This window comes from Lates calcarifer, unplaced genomic scaffold, assembly GCF_001640805.2.
Source record: "Lates calcarifer isolate ASB-BC8 unplaced genomic scaffold, TLL_Latcal_v3 scaffold_62_131, whole genome shotgun sequence".
Lineage (NCBI taxonomy): Eukaryota > Metazoa > Chordata > Actinopteri > Centropomidae > Lates > Lates calcarifer.
Genome location: NW_026118170.1, coordinates 199,706 through 207,861, shown reverse-complemented (window position 1 = coordinate 207,861; position 8,156 = coordinate 199,706).

Genomic DNA, 8,156 nt, shown 5'->3' with positions numbered 1-8,156 from the left:
GAAACTCAGGAGGAGTCAGGACGAAATATAAGTTTGAGAAGCCAGAAATTTCAGCAGCCGTTCCTCTTGTTTTTGATTTTTTCGTTGGTGAAATTGTTTTGATGTTTTACGAAACACATGGAAATGTCCAGTATCATCACTGATGTTCCAGTGGATAAGATGAAGACGCTGTACTGCACCATCAGCAGCTACAAGTACGTGACAGACAGAAGAAAAAATTACTTCTGATTGGTTCAAAAATGCCCGTTGGCTCTGCCAACATCTATCAACAGCTCCATGAGATGTTTTTTTCTTCTTCCTGCTTGTTTTCCCTTTTTGATGTCAGTGTGTTATTGAATGTCCTTGATTGGTTTAAAATCACAAAATCAGAAGCACAGATTTGCAGAAGTATTACAAATATGTGACCGTGTAATAAAGAAATGTTTACCTTCAGGGGACAAACAGCTCTGGTCTGTTTTGTATCAAGGAGAAAATAGTTGTTTGGTGATGATATGAACTCAAAGTCACAGAGGGATGGATACGTTCAGTGTTTGTAACGACAATCATCCCAACAACTCTCTACCCAACAAACCTCAACCAGAGGTGTCAGATCAGAAAACACTGAGGGCTGGAACACACAACATATGTGACGTTTCAAATTGTAATTTTGTCATTTCAAGGACTTGTTGATAGATATAAATATAAACCTGGAGCAAATGCTTCGTGTCCACGTTGGTCCTAAACCAAACAGTAAAAGTATGTTTTCTGATGCAAGCAGAGATACAGTGTTTGACATTCAACATCTCTCTGTTCCTTGCATGTTACAACCAAGATGTGAAGAAGCCAGAGTGCTGCTGTAAGCCTAATGGAGTCAGCTCCACGCTGTTTATCTGTCACTCTGAAGCACACTTGTTTTTTGCATCAGGTTATTAAATTTACATTTCATGGAAGAGAGGTATGTGAACCGACCTCCAGCAGCTCCTGATGATCAGACTCCTCTGGTATCCGGCTCACAGCAGCTGTGAATCATGGGAGGTCTGCCCATGAACACATCCAGCTCTTTTACAAATAAGTTAATTTAAATGTTAATACAGTATGTAAATAACTGAGGTCTGAATACGACTCCACCTCCACAGGGTAAACATTGCTCATATTTGTGCCCTCCACCTGCTGCAGGTTTCAGCCTGCTAACGTGCAGTGGAGAAATTACATGTCAGCCGCAGTGTCAGGATGATTAATTCGCCTCTGCATCATGGCATAGTAATCCTCCTCGAGACGGCGCGATCAATCACACGCCGCCTGGCGGGTCGCCATGGCACACACCACACAGCCCAGCCGAACGCTGAGGTGAGATGGGTTCCTCCCATAATACAGTCACAACAAACAGCTTGATGGAGTCTGGCTGCCCGGCAGGAACCGAGCAGAGAACCAGAGAAAAATGATTCTTACGTTGAGATGTTTTTTTGTTTTGTCATCCAGAAAAGTACATTTCACAGCTGAAAATATGTAATTAGACAAGTTAGGACCTCGACTCTGTCAATACAGAAGTAACTACAGGAATAACACGAGCGATCCACGTGCACAGCATTTCTCTGCACACAGGCTGATGAAGCAGATGACAGCAGACGGAAAGAGGATGTTAACTGAAATGTTTTCATTTCAGGAACAAAAAGATGCAGCTTTAAGCATTAACCTGGAGTTCAGGTGATTTTAGCTCAAAATGACTGATTTTAAAAGTTTCTGCTTCTCTGAGCGAGAACGTTCATTTCTGACAAGATAATCTCAACTCAAGGTCCTCTAACTGTATTTTTCTACAGCTTTCTATCTTGTCTCGTGGTCATGCTGTTTGTTCAGTTGTCTGTTTAAAGATGGTGTCGTTCAGTGTCAGTGCCGTCCTCGATCTCTATATATATGACCAGGTTAGCATACTACTGTAACACTGTTAATTAGCACTAAACAGCTGCGGCCGGTTTGGACAAAATGAAGAGTCCGAGGATCAGCAGAGAGTTTAGGATTCATCCTCTGGGGATCAAGATGTGTCTGCTAACATGCTGTGTGTTTGTTTTCTAATTGAAGCTCTTGACAAAAATCAATGTCTAGTTTTAGTTTACGTTGAAGACGTTTTATTCATGAAAGAAGTCAGAAGTTTTACTGTGATTTCACCAGTGGACCTTTATGGATCCTTGTTTGACAAAACAAAAGAGAAGTGCAAACTCCTGAGCGACGGCCTCCAGTAAATCTGACCTGAGTTCAGGTGTCCTGGCTCAGCCTCATCCCACAGACCAGGATTACATGGCCTAACACTGCTAACCAGGTCACAGAGTGTGTGTTGTTCTCTCTGACACACACATACAGAAAACACACATACCAACATACACTAACCAGCCAGAGGCAATGCTCAGCTTCATCGCCGATAAATTACATATTGATTTCACAGTGTGGACGAGCGACTGGGGAATAGGCTGAGCTGGTGAATTGACTATCGAGTTTTCTCCGTGAAGTGATGATCGAATTCCTGCTGTTCTTACCCACGTAGGCAACCTGCCTGGTGGCATCTTTCACGCTGCAGCACACAGGACAATATTTAACTGCTGCATTCTTTGTATGATTTAATCTCTGTGGATTCAGGAGCTTTTTCAGTGAGGAGTGTCATCTTAATGTTTCTCATTGCTGGAAGATGTGTTTACATTCTTTAGTTACAGATATAATAAGACTACAGTGAAAACTCATTTTCAAGACATTTTCAGGTTTTATTCTCGGACATAAAATGGGTCAGTAAATCCCCCACTCCTGATGTTTGAAGCTTTTACGTGTCTTAAAAAAGGCGGTTGCTAACGAGTGTCTAAATGAGACTACAGAGGTTGTCGGGGACGTTAACATGAAAACCCATCTACTCACCAGTCCACCTTTACAGCCTCGTTGTGTTTCTACTCACGCTCTTTCAAACTCTCACTAACTTTCTAAGAAGAAAGGCTTTTGTAGAAGAGCTCAGAGCTAAATGAAATGACCAGTTGGAAGCTTAGTGGTGGAGACGTTGACGTCATGTGACCGTGGTGGAGTTGGTTTATAGCCTAACATTAGCTTCTTACTTCAAACATCAGAACAGTGGTGTTCATCTGTGAAGATGATCTGATCAACTAAACCTGAAGGATCAGAAACTTTAGCTGCTCACTGTTTATTTATTATTGTCTTGGAGTTTTGTGGACAGATAAACTGTGAAGCTGCAGATGTTCACTGAATGTTGCAGGAACACTGACAGTAACATCACAGACAATAACTGAGTGTTCATCTTCTATAGTTTGTTCATTCATACGTGTCTGCTTGAATCTGTGTTGCGTGCAGTGTGTGTGTGTGTGTGTGTGTGTGTGTGTGGTCTAACATGCTGTGTGTATGATTACAACACACCTTGCCAAAGTGTACTTAAGACATCATGCTGTTCACCCCATTCGCAGGGATAATATGATTAAGAGCCACCTATGGTGCTTTGTGTGTGTGTGTGTGTGTGTGTGTGTGTGTGTGTGTGTGTGTGTTTGGGCGGGAACTGGTCAGCAGCCAAAAGCACCATCTTAATATGTGCTTCCTGCTCGCCCCCCCCACAGGGCCGAGGCAGTGTGGCGCCTGCGTCACGCCTCGCCTTCAACCTGAGCCAAATAATCAGCCAACTATCACCCTGTACAAGGTTACATTAACGCTCAGGAGATCCACTCACATATCAGACTTCATACACTGCAGGAGCCAAGACTGAAGCTGTCAGTCATCCAGTCTGCTGAGGTGACGTGTCCTCTGTGTCCACAGCATGTTCCCGTGTGTGTGAAATAATGAACGCATTAAAAGAGAAAACCACTTTCTGACTCTGACCAAGTGAATTCACATAAAAACCGTCATCAGTCAATAAATCTCCAGATATAAAGTACGAGGTTTAATATAAAACACTGAGATGCTAACTATGATACACAGACGTATAAAGTATCAGAGACATTTAGTTCATTAAGATCCAGGTAGGAGCCATTACTCTTCATACATTTCCCTCATTAAACCTGTGATAATTAAAAAGGAGGAGGTGGAAATAAAAAGTTCAGAATTTAAAGCAACAGTTTCATCGTTAGCCTGTTTAAACTCTGAACCCAAACCTGAACTGATTCAGATTTATTTCTAAGTATAAATATTATAAAACCTTGAAACTGACTGAGATTCAAACGGTGTCATCACCACGAGGACTCTGCTGTTTAAACACGTCCTAGATGTTGTTATCCAGCAGTTTAACAAGCTGTGTTTTACTGCTTTGGTCAAATTTACAAACCTTAGTTAAACTGAAGATTGTGGTCAGTGTCACAGTCCAGAGCAGATATATTAAACTTCACAGACAGACAACAGTCACATCAAGATGTTCTTGTTTATTCAGATGAGTCAGCTGTTTGCTCGATGTGGCCTCAGACGCCTCCAGTGAGCGTCCAAGACCTGAAGCTTCATGGTTCAGGATTCTGTCTCTGTACGAGCTGGGTTGGTATTTAAGACTTGAAAACCTGCTGATGTTAAACAGCAGCAGACACACGTGGAAAAAAACAACTACTCTAAAAACTTCTATGATTTCAGACTGAAAACGGAACAAAAACAGACTCTGACTCTGAAGAAATGGAAAAGTCTGTAGCCTACCCCTGGAGCTTTCACTGTCAGTGTGTGAGTGTGGTTTCAGTAATTATCTGACAGAGAGATGTGGCTCATCACATGTGGTTAAAGTCATTTCTTGTTGTGTTTTTAGAGAATCTGAACTCAGAGAGGATAAAGACTGTCATTCCACCAACAAAAGACTTCTTCAGTTTAACCTGAATTCACTCAGACTTTCTGTCCCATCAGTCTGAAACGCTGCTGCTGCTGCTGCTGTCAGATTTCAGTCTTTCCTCTCAGTCTGTAATAAACCAGGTGCTGTTGTGATGAGCACGACAGAAACTGAGGAGAATAATGAGGAGAAAATGTAAATGAGCTGCTGCTGATGCACCAGATTCTTTTAAAGTCATTAAACAAATCAATAAATGGTTAACCCACAGAGTGTTCGCTCGGCAAATTCTATTTTTAGAATCTGATTTTCACTGATTTTTATATCAAGGATTTTTTTTTTCAGTCATTATTGATTGATTCACATTTATCAGTCATCAACATCAGGACATTGTTTAAGTTTATTTCTGATGTAAAATGTGTGTTCAGCTCTTTCTGATGTCGCTCTGTTTAATGAGGAGAAGAGGTGTGTATCATCAGGTCGTCTGATCATGGATGAACTGGAACAGTTTTTATCACAGTCTGGTCTTTGCATGGTTTGTATCCGTCTCTAACAGGTTGATTTTGTCTAAATAGAATAAACAGATTGTTATTTTCAGCAGCTCTGAGGCAAGAAATCAAAATACTTTCAAAAATCAAATCAAGGCATAAACACAACATGATGAGGTAGTAGATGCAAAGGTAAAAGTGCAAAAGGCTGCAGGCAACATTAGCTGCTTCAGGTGTAACACACCCAGCTTCCTGACCCAACTGTTGATGGTCAAGGTGCATTGTGGGTAATAAGGCGCCAGGTTTTGACAAAGAAGAAGAGTGTACAGAGGTAAAGAGGTGATGGTGGTTGTCTCAGGGTGACAGTGTTACAACAGAAGAAGAAAACTCTAAAATAAACTCTGATTTTTTTCCACTTCAGAAAATAAACAGAGAATAATGTGGACGAGCAGCGTGAACGTAGATCTTCAGTCCGACGACGCCATCGCCCTCAGGCCTGAACAACAACACGTGATCAGTCATGTAGAGAGTTGGTATCTTCCATCTTACACATCTGTACATTCACTGTGAGGATGTTCTCTATGTCCTGTCCACTGAGTGAAACTGATGTGTCTCTCTGTAATAGAGTAGAGTTTCACCCTCAGGGTAACTGATTCTTCTATCACAGGGAGACAGATGACGACACGTTCGTCCTCTTTGTTTTTGCATTTTTCATTCACTTTATTAAACTCTCTGAATAATGAACCTCCTCTGTGGTGTCATCCTTCTCCTGAAACACAACAACACAGTGTGTGTGTGTGTGTGTGTGTGTGTGTGTGTGTGTGTATGACAGCAGACGGACGTAAAAACGATGAAGAGATGGAGACAGAGAAACAGAACGACTGCTGCCGGAGCCCTGGAGCCAAATTACAGCGTTGCCGTGGCAACAAACGCTGCTTTCTTAATTAGCATTTTTACTCAGGCACCAAACGAGAGTCGTTTGATGGAGACATTGTCGAACAACGGCTGCGGCCGCCAGTCAGACGTAAAGGTCGTGGTTTTAAACCCTCACAGCTTGGAGAAAAACAAAAGGAGTTTTCAGTTTGGTCTCAGAGAACGTTCGGTTTAATCACAGACACTGGGACAGTTTGAGAGAAACAATGAGGTCGTGTTTGAGTTGAGTTGTGCTGCTTGAAAGTTTCCTCATTTAAGACTTTGGTGTTTGTGGCGTAATTGGTGCTACAGTAGAAAAACATCCCGTCTCTGTGGTTACTGCTGTCGCCGGCAGCGTCAGATGAAGTGGAACAGAGGAAAAAATAAAAACGCTGTGTGCAAAATTGCATCTGTGAGGCCTCTCTGAGCAGAGATACTTAGAGAGGGAATGAAGTCAAATCCCTCCAAGGTGTTGTAGCTCAGTCATTCAGAGGGATTTTCAACAATATGGTCGTCTCTCCCTCCTCCTCCCCCCTCTCCCCCCTTGATGTTGTCAGCTCTCTATTCCCTGCTTTATGTCCTCCAAAAAGCAAATCCAGCGCCATAAAAGACAGCAATAACAGCATTTTACAACGCAGCAGATGTCACTGTGTTTCTGGGATGCGTCCTCATTTGGCAGCTCTGAGCGCAGAAACTCTGCAGCGTCATTCTGTCATCACTCGCTGTCTGGGAAACAAATGAGGAGGCACATTTCAGAGATCAGACACTTAAGAATGTGATGGCTCCATTTACAAAACTCCTGCTGACATATAAACTAAAGAGAATAGACTGTTGTAACCGCTCCAACCATCAGAGCTCAGTGAAGAGATGCAGCAACACACAGACAACAGGAACATTTAACAGTTAATTCATCAATAATCAGTCTTAAGAGATTCTGACTGAATATAGCTTTTAATGTGATCATCACCACAGAGAGGAAAACCTGATCTGCACAGAGCTACAAACTCTGGAGGTAAACACACTGATATCCTGAGGAAAGTAAAGACCTTTAGATTCAACTAGAGTCTGTACTGGGCTGCATTTAAACAGTCAGGGATCTTTACCTGTGACGTTTAATGTCAAACCTGTTCTGTTAACCCTCTGACAGAGGTCGGTCAGAGATGTAGATGTGTTCCCATCTTTTTCTTTTTCTGAAAAGGATCAATAAACGATCTACCTATCTATCTGATGGATTTTATCCTCAGTATCAGTATAAACTAGAAAATGCATTTCCTGCACAAAATGCAGTGTGAATGCTGCAGCAATACTTAAAATAGCAGAATAAATGAATAGCAGAACAAAATTTAAAAAGCATAAACAGCTGAAAAAAGTTGAATAAGCATAAATATAAAGTGGTTTAAAAGTTAAACGTTTTGAAAGGTGAATAGTTTGCCATCAGGGTAATGAGTAAATTTTCACTTTGGGGCCACTAACCTTCTGATCTGGAAGCAGCCGCTCTACTGGATGCACCATTGAAGGCCACACTGCAGTACATTTAGAAAATGAGCATATATATAAATGTCTCTGGTACAGGGATTTGAAAATAAATGTTTTTGTTAAGATCTTAGTATCGTATATATATCAATAGCAAAACTGCATAACAACATAAAAAGTTGAAAAAGCTGAAGCATGAATGTAAAAAGGTTAAAAAGTTTCAACATTTTTATAGGTGAATGGTTTCTGCAGCAGAAAGTTCAGTATCGAACCACCAACCTTCTGATTGGGAAACTTGAACTCAGCTCTCATAAGATTCATATTTTAATTGATTGATATTTTCCAGATAACTGTTTCTACATTCTTATACCAGACAGACAAATATCTCCACACATGGTTCTGTTACTTTGGTTAAAAGTTTTCCTCCTTATTTTGATCAAATGGATATAAACTGAATCTCAGGGAGAGGTGAAGCTTAAAACCTGCAGGAGAACAGCCTCTTATTAAACCAGCTGAGTCAAAGTCAAAGC